The sequence below is a fragment of the Salmo trutta genome, chromosome 37 (genome assembly GCF_901001165.1).
Source record: "Salmo trutta chromosome 37, fSalTru1.1, whole genome shotgun sequence".
Lineage (NCBI taxonomy): Eukaryota > Metazoa > Chordata > Actinopteri > Salmoniformes > Salmonidae > Salmo > Salmo trutta.
The window spans coordinates 16,031,275-16,041,116 of NC_042993.1; the positions used below are offsets into that span (position 1 = coordinate 16,031,275).

The window sequence follows — 9,842 nt, forward strand, 5'->3', positions numbered from 1 at the left end:
TATCATGCTGAAAAATGAGGTGATGGCGGTGGATGAATGGCACGACAATAGGCCTCAGGATCTCGTAATGGTATCTCTTCATTCAAATTGCCATCGATAAAATGTAATTGTGTTTGTTGGCCGAAGCTTATGCCTGCCCATACCATAACCCCGCCATGGGGCACTCTGTTCACAACGTTGACGTCGGAAAACCCCACAACGCCATACACGCTGTCTGCCCAGTACTTTTGAAACCGGGATTAATTTGTGACGAGCATACTTCTCCAGTGTGCCAGTGGCCATCAAAGGTGAGCATTTGCCCACTGAAGTTGGTTATGACGCCAAACTGCATTCAGGTCAAGACACTGGTTGGGACAACGAGCACACAGATGAGCTTCCCCGAGACGGTTTCTGACAGTTTGTGCAGAAATTCTTTGGTTGTGTAAACACAGTTTTATCAGCTGTCCGGGTGGCTGGTCTCAGACCATCCTACTGCCAAATTCTCTAAAACGGGGGAGGTGGCTTATGGTAGAGAAATGAACATTCAACACCTCTGGTGGACATTCCTGCAGTCAGCATGCCAATTGCACACCCTCAACTTGAGACCGGTGGATAGATTAGATTAAGGAAAAATGCTCACCAACAGGGATGTAAACACATTTGTGTACGAAATTTGAGAGAAATAAGCTTTTTGTGCCTATGGAAAATTTCTGGGATCTTTTATTTCAACTCATGAAACATTTTTGTTCGGTATAGCTTATTAAGTTATCTAGGGTAACTTGTAACTCTAAGGCAGGGTTTTTTCTGGATCAATAATGGGCTTAGGTGGTGGGCGTGGCAGAGGTCTGAATTTTAGAAAACATTTTAGAGGTCCTCATTTGCCGTTTTAAAAGCACATTCCCTGAGATTCTACATATTCTGCCATGGAGCCGAGAAACATTTTCAGTATTAAAGCAAATTTCCTGCAATTCTATGGATTTTGCGATGGCTAATTCTGTGTTCTTTTGCTCAAACAAAATCTGTACTGCTAAATTAATTGTTTGGGGATTTTTCAATTGTCCCCGACTGTCTAACTTTTATTTAGGTGATTGTTAGTTCTCAAAGATTCTATTATGTAAGGGATAAATACCACATTCTGTACATTATAAGCAAGTATTCAACAATGCTGTGGAAAAATAAAAAAATACAGGTCATTTAAGTTCACTCAAAGCGTTTTTCCATCCTGAAAAAAAAGCTTATTTTTACACCGTTTAGACTTTGGGGGCCGCCCAAGGATTTAAAAAATCCCTGAAAGACGTGACTATGATGTCATCACGTGGCACTATTGATGTCATTTATGTCCCATGTAAAGGAGCGGGGCAGGTCCCTCATCTTCTCCTGGAAGACACTATCAAATCTCTCACTCTGTGCAACAGTGAAATGGTTCTTCCAGTCCCCAATGGTCCCTGTCAGAGTGTAGATGGAAATCAGTCAATAATGTAAAAGAGTATTAAAAGGGCAATTCCACCACTTTTCAACGTCATTTTAATTATCTCCAGCACAATACGTGTACATATGTGAAAATGGCACATAAAAACATCTAAAGTTAGAAAGTTCTACCCGATAACATCAAACACTGAGATTCGCGGTGACGTGGGGAGCAAGAAAATACCCTCCCTCTGGCTAGAAACTTATTGTAAATCACAGTTTCTTACTTTTAATCCTACCCTGTGATGTGACAGATAAAAGAACAATAGGACCTTAGCTTTTTAATGAGCTGTTTTCACATATGTAGACACTGGTATGGTTCTAGAGATCATTAATATGAGGCTGAAAAGTGGCGGAATTGCCCTTTAAGAAAAATTATCAATTTAAATTGTCCTTTAGGTTTGCACAAATTATAATCCAGATGGTTGTATATCTATTGGAATATTGGTTCAGTGTAAATGTGTGGGGGCCTGGTGTTACAAGTATAGTACTGTAAGCCCTTTGTGATTGCCCTTGGCTTGATTAAGGCTGAAATAATATGCAGCTTGTGCAATAGTCTCTCTGAATCACACACAAAACAAAATCCTCATACCAAAGTGTATTGATAAGGACACAGGCGACCATTCTGTTATCACGTTATATTATGACTTACAAGGTGTGACGTGCATACCTTTCCTCATAAACGTGCCCTTGCTGTGGTCAAGCAGGGAGTCGGGCACCGTCTTATAGTTAGCCTGTGGGTTCTGTTTCATGGTTCTAAAGGTGCTGTGTTCCACCACACTGGCCATCTGCTCCTCTGTCAAATCCTTCCCTAGAAACCTGCACATCCTCTCCACCACGGAGCGCAGGTCCTGCAACACACACACACCGTTTATGCTTTGAGACTCATGTAAACTCACAAGCCAACTCCGAGTACAGGACAGGATGGAAAGGTAGATGGACAGGTAGGTTTTGCCACTGTTGGTACCTTGATCATCTCTTCATATATGATGTAGAGAAAGTTCATGTTGTCTCTATTAGCGTACCACGTCTTGATGTGCTCAAACCAACAGTTCCCAAAAACTGCAACACACACAGCAAAGACTCAAATGGATACTTCATACACAGCCTACCAACATGAAAGCACAGCTGAACCTAAGGATACTACAGGCAAAAGTGTTTAGAAGGCTTTTGACATCATTCATTTAAAAATAATCACAATTAAAGCGTTGTTGGCTGGTGCCAGCTCCCCATAGAAAAAATACTTGGCTTTGCACATCATGTACGAAATGCATAGTCCTTAACAGGACCTTACCTTTCCCTTCCATGAATTTCTCAAAGAAATCATTGAAGTCCTTCGGCGTCTCCAGCATGGCTGCATATTTGTGGAAGTGGTAATAGGACACGAGAACATCCTTAGGGTTATCAGTAGTAATAATTTAATGAAAGTAATCCTGAAGGTAATGACGAATAGTGATAGACTTTGGGTAACATTTAAAGCCTGCAGGTATTATGCATTCTAAGACTTATAATAAGCATGTATACCGACCATTTAGAGTATTGAGATATATAATATATTAAAAGCCTTAAGGCATTATAAAGGCTCATACATAAGTAATAAAGCATTATACCTGCAGGCTAACACCAGTACCAAAGTGCTAATTATGCTAAGTGCTAATACCACAGAATAATACCCAAGTGTTACCAAAATGATCCATGCACTCCACAGACCTTTCCCCTCTTTTGTCTGACAGCGAGCGGCATGAACTTGTACTGCAGGTGGGTGACCCGTAGCCTGGGGGAAAGGGTGGCGTTAAACTCCTTCTCACTGCCAATCAGCTTGATCCATGGGACGCACTGTGCGTTGAGATGCTCTGTGTTTGGAGTGACGTCACCTTTGGCTTCTATCAGAGTCAGAATCTGCTGCATCCAGATCGTCCCTGTCAATCGCAGCAGAGTGGACACTGCAGGTCACCCAGAGGTCATTTCAATTCAATTTAATTTAAACATGAATTGTCCATGCAGGGACAATATGGCAAGTCAGTCCTACCATACAATGTACAATACTGGATAGCTTGGCCCTTTCACCTCACTACCTTGAATTGATAACACCCACACACTGTTTTACTGACAATTCAGGGGTTATTTTGATGGGGGGAAATGTGGTGAACTTCTGTTTCTCAGGGATTCTACACTACATGACCAGAAGTATGTGGACACCTGCTCGTCAAACATCTCATTCCAAAATCATGGGGCATTAATTTGGAGTTGGTCCCCTTTTGCTGCTATAACAGCCTCCACTCTTCTGGGAAGGCTTTCCACTAGATGTTGGAACATTGCTGCGGGGACTTGCATTCATTCAGCCACAAGAGCCTTAATGAGGTTGGGCACTGATGTTGGCCAATTAGGCCTGGCTTGCAGTCAGCGTTCCAATTCATCCCAAAGGTGATTGTTGGGGTTGAGGTCAGGGCTCTGTACAGGCCAGTCAAGTTCTTCCACACCAATCTCGTCAAACAATTTCTGTATGGACCTCGCTTTTTGCACAGGGGCATTGTCATGCTGAAATGTATTGCATGCTGTAGCATTAAGATGTCCTTTCACTGGAACTAAGGAGCCTGGCCCAAACCATGAAAAACAGCCCAATACCATTATTCCTCCTCCACCAAACCTTACAGTTGGCACTATGCATTGGGGCAGAAAGTGGTCTCCTGGCATCCGCCAAACCCAGATTCGGACTGCCAGACGGTGAAGCGTCATTCATAACTCCAGAGAACGTGTTTCCACTAATCCAGAGTCCAATGGCGGCAAGCTTTATACCACTCAAGCCGACGCTTGGCATTGCGCATGGTGATTTTAGGCTTGTGTGCCACTACTCGGCCATGGAAACCCATTTCATGTTGCTCCCGAAGAACAGTTTTTGTGCTGATGTTGCTTCCAGAGGCAGTTTGGGACTCGGTAGTGAGTGTTGCAACCGAGGACAAATCAAATGTATTTATATAGCCCTTCGTACATCAGCTGATATCTCAAAGTGCTGTACAGAAACCCAGCCTAAATCCCCGGTGGCTAGGAAAAACTCCCTAGGAAAAACTCCCTAGAAAGGCAAAAACCTAGGAAGAAACCTAGAGAGGAACCAGGCTATGAGGGGTGGCCAGTCCTCTTCTGGCTGTGCCGGGTGGATATTATAACAGAACATGGTCAAGATGTTAAAATGTTCATAAATGACCAGCATGGTCAAATAATAATAATCATAGTAGTTGTCGAGGGTGCAACAAGCACGTCCGGTGAACAGGTCAGGGTTCCATAGCCGCAGGCAGAACAGTTGAAACTGGAGCAGCAGCACGGCCAGGTGGACTGGGGACAGCAAGGAGTCATCATGCCAGGTAGTCCTGAGGCATGGTCCTAGGGCTCAGGTCCTCCGAGAGAAAGACAGAAAGAGAGAAAGAGAGAATTAGAGAGAGCATATTTAAATTCACACAGGACACCGGATAAGGCAAGAGAAATACTCCAGATGTAACAGACTGACCCTAGCCCCCCGACACATAAACTACTGCAGCATAAATACTGGAGGCTGAGACAGGAGGGATCAGAAGACACTGTGGCCCCATCCGATGATACCCCCGGACAGGGCCAAACAGGCAGGATATAACCCCACCCACTTTGCCAAAGCACAGCCCCCACACCACTAAAGGGATGTCTCCAACCACCAACTTACCGTCCTAAGACAAGGCCGAGTATAGCCCACAAAGATCTCCGCCATGGCACAACCCAAGGGGGGGGGGGCGCCAACCCAGACAGGAAGACCACGTCAGTGACTCAACCCACTCAAGTGACGCACCCCTCCCATGGACGGCATGGAAGAACACCAGTAAGCCAGTAAGGACAGACGATTTCTACGTGCTAGGTGATTCAGCACCCGGCGGTCCCATTCTGTGAGCTTGTGTGGCCTACTACTTCGCAGCTGAGTCGTTGTTGCTCCCAGACATTTCCACTTCACAATAACAGCACCTCTAGCAGGGCAGAAATTTGACGAACTGACTTGTTGGAAAGGTGGCATCCTATGACGGTGCCACGTTGAAAGTCACTGAGCTCCTCAGTAAGGCCATTCTACTGCCAATGTTTGTCTATGACGGTTGCATGGCTGTGTGCTCGGTTTTATACACCTGTCAGCAACGGGTGTGGCTGAAACAGCCAAATCCACTAATTTGAAGGGGTGTCCACATACATAGTTTAAATAGTGTATTTTAATGTGGACATTGCCTACCGTCACTGTGCTACTCCTGCCCTGATACGGTGCACTTTAATCTAGCCTGGTTTAACCATTGTTTTCAGCCAAGCGGAGAATAACAGGGCATGCAGCATTCCACTTAATATATGCAGGCGAGGTTCTGCGCAGGGAGATTTGCAAAAATACCCGTTTTTGGCTTAAAAACTAGGACATTTCTTTCACTTATCTGGGCTGCTGGACTGATATAGGTCGAGAACAGAGCCCACCAACAGATAAGCAAAGTAAACTCACTGAACGAGATCTACTCTGTTGAGCTGATAAACTGTGTTAGAGGACCTTATAGGAAGAAATGAAAAGAGCTATGCAGGCATGTTTTAAAAGCGGTAAACATCTGGGTATTCTAGGTAAGTATATCCGTGCTGTCTCCAGTACTCATCTGACTTGGGATAAGTGACGGCGAATATGTCTGAGTCTCGGATCTCCCAGTTCTGGATCTGGTCGACCTCGTCGGGAGAGTGGACCCCATTGATCAGGTTGAAGTTCCGGTGAGGAACCAGCATATAGTCCAGAACCTGGGGATCAGTGGAATCCAAAGGATCTGAGAAGACAAGACAAAAGCCCACTCATTCAAACAGTCTGGATCTATGTATGTAAGCATTAACACACAACAGGGAATAAACATACACCTTCAGCCGTGTGAGAAGGCACGAGGCCAAAGTCCTACTCATCTAGAGTTGAAACGCTGCGCTTGATTAGACAAAAATCTGAAATAAACACCAAAAAAGCCCAGTAAATAAGGTTGTTATTCCAAACAAATGTTTATATAGCTATCACATCACAGGGAGTCAGGAGGAAGCCAAGTGGAAATGTTTAAAGGGGAAATGTGGGATTGGAAAAACAACTGGTAAACAGCTGAGGGTTGGGGCTGGAGAAATGTAAACATAAACAGAGCCATGGATGCAAGGACTGACCGTTAATGATATCAAAATGATAGTTATGAAACCATATAGGTTTTGTTTAGAATAACATTGTTTACAAAGACGATTCTATTTTGGGTTCTGCTAGGGTAAAACAGTTGACCCAAGCTCATGAGGCATTTAAAAGTAATATTCTTCATGAAGCAATTGCTACATGCCATTAACTCAAAAGTCCTAAAATGTATGTAACAATCCCAGATTGCCCCTTTAACAAAAAGGAGACATTGAATAACACTCAAGTACCTAGCAACAAAGCCTGGGCACAAAAAAAGTATTCCTATGAAGGACTAGAAAATATTGCAGTAAATATAAATGGTGGGTTTGCTGTGCAACAATGCATTTCTATCTGTAAATCCTGGAGGGGCAGAGAGCATGTTGTTCTGTTCATAGGCTGGTCAATCACAAATGAAAAAAGTAGCCAAGTTTGTGTCCATCAAGGTCCTCTATAATCCTTTCTATGCTTACAGGGTGAGACAGATCTTGCAGGCAACAGTGCATAATATATATGCCTGTGGACAGTAATGTACACTTCAGATATGCAAACATGTCTCACAGAGGTTCCAAATATGAATACACAACAAATAATTATGCAGCTATGTATTACACAGAGAAAACAAAATAATGACTTGTTTCTAACTATGCCACTCAGATTCTGGTATAACATTCAATTAACATGATCAAATGGCAATACAAGGGTAGACACTGTATTCTGCAGTAGGCAATATAGCAACCTCTTTGAACTCCAACTATAACTCCAAGCACTGCACAGAGCGCGCAGTATTCCCTACCTGTCATTGTACGGGTGGAAGTTGTCATTGTATGCCAATGTCACAAAATCCACAGTCGGTGTAGGCTACTATGAAATCCCTGGCCCCAGGGAGTTTCTTGCAGTCAATTCACAACTATTCTCAAAAATAAGGGTTTATGATGACTAGCGGGCAGAGCGAAGTAAAATTCGCTCTGTGTGCAATGCGCACCCGAATATCCCCTACTGTCCCAATAGAAGACACGCGGAAAACAAACACACGTTTCCGCGGGGGGTTTTATTCACGTCGTGCTCGAGGAATACTGATGGTTTATACAATTTAAGCGCGTTCGCAGCAGTAGGGAATTTTTGTAACCTTGTCCCCAGGGCCAGGCTGCGCAGGCGCACCTCAGATTGATTCGCGCTTTTTAAACATAGCGTTTCAGAGTCCATGCAATGTGGCATATTTTACATCCCCCATGACCGACGAGAAACGGGAAAACGATTTTGATTAGGCTACAGTGGAAATCCGGTATTCTTAACTAGTTTGTTTTACTGAGAAAATTAACTGAGAAACATTTTTGTGAGGCCAAATACATTTTTGTTTTGTCAACATGTTGCGCACTCACTCCTGTGCGACAGAGGTAGCATCACATGTCCTGGAGTGGAGTGGCGAAAAATAATTCTGGGGCTGTAGTCTTTCCTGTTCTGGTAACCTAACCAGGTAAAACTCGGGACTTTATACGGTATGACGTGATTCATCTGTTGTAAAAAGGTTTAATATGGGCTATGATGGAACCAGAGTTTTTATAATCAGGTCACATGGTTTAAAAAGACGAATGTCATTGGGGAAGATGAAAACACTGTCAAACTGCAGCAATCTTGTACTTTACATATTAGTTATATTTTAAAGAAGGACTAGGGTTGTTTCCCATACACAGAGAAAGCAACATGATTGTACAAAGCTTTCTGTATGTGGGTTCGTTGCATCATGTAGTTCCGCCCTATGCAACTCTAGGTCTAATTAAACATTTACTCAATATTTTAGGTTTGTCGATTAATTCCAGTTAATCATTCTGGATTGAAAAAGTTTAGGTAGTCTAGTCAGTCCATTTTGAATATAAACCACATTTGATCCAATTCACATTTTAACACAAACAAATTGACTAATAATACACAACGTTGCCGCTTCCTTCACCCTGGCCAGAGACAGGGCGCATAATAAAATAGATTAGTAGCCTACAGTTGATCAGACCGAAAAATTATATTGTTTCCATGCAATACAACATGTCATATCGCTAATGTTTAAGTGTATAGGCTGATACATTTATGGAAGAGTTTTTGCTTGTCTGTCTGGTGTGACGTGTTATCAGGCTTGCTAAATAAATACCAGAGGACAGTGGAGACTACCATAAACTTTGTGCGTTGTGCCCAGTCCGCGTGACCTGCGATTTCTGTGAAGGTGATTGGTTAAGGCATGCAAAGAGCCTGTAGCAGCACTCCAGCGTGAAGGATAGAGAACTTGAGTTGACAAATCATGAGGCAAATCAGTCTAAAATACAGCACTTTCCCCCTCTTTTTAACGTTTTGAGTTGATATATTTTATTAAACTAAATCAAAAATGGTGATTGAAAAGTGTTGTGGTAAATGCCATCTCTCCACGTTTTCTGGCGGCCCGGCCATGCATGGACCCTAATACTGCTGATGGATTCATATTTTGTTAGAGGACAATAAACCATAAAAATAACCTTTCACGAGTTTGTGCAATTTCTCTAATATGACAGTACTATATGTCCAATACATACCTATACAATACATATTTATTCTCAGTAGAACTGATAAGGACATGCATAGTCACAATCCACACAACTGGCAGTTATCAGTGAGCTGTCACATTGCTGAGAGGGCATGGACAGGAATCAGGACAGAGGCTTGGAGGAAAGAATGTACCAGAGTTCCTCCAACCAACCCACAGACTGCGGTCCTACCAGTTCAATAGTAATTAAAACATTCCAGTCGGTGGCCTGGGAATAATATGTATTACAGAATGTCCTTTTCACCCGCAACTTTTTTTTTTTACCTGTCCTATTCTCACAGTAGTGATCGTGTTGCCAGGTGAGTGAGGGTGTGTGTCATTTGTGTTTGTGAGAGATTATATGTGTGTGTATCTGTTTCACTGAAGCCGCACGTACCCAGAGGGCCCTGGCCCCCAGATACTGTAAGAAGATAAAAGCTACCGGCTGCGGAATGTTCCTCCTCAATTGGAACAGGACAGAAGGTTAAAGTGTGACTCAACACTAAATCATAAGTGGTCTCTATGTCTTCCCATGTAACCTGACTCATGTTTGAGAAAGGGGAGAACTACTTGGTCTTGTTTTCTGATTTGACAATACATGAGGAGGGGCTGGTCTATTCCTACTTCTAGTGAAAGAGTGTGGGGCAAAGATTCACCAGGCGTCTCTCCATGGAT

The 9,842-nt window shown here is 43.1% G+C and overlaps 1 pseudogene; it reads right to left on the minus strand.

Annotated features, from left to right (window-relative positions):
• Positions 1–683: 683 nt before the first annotated feature.
• LOC115177387 (amine sulfotransferase-like) lies at positions 684–7,768 on the minus strand (annotated as a pseudogene).
• Between the last annotated feature and the right edge of the window lie 2,074 nt (positions 7,769–9,842).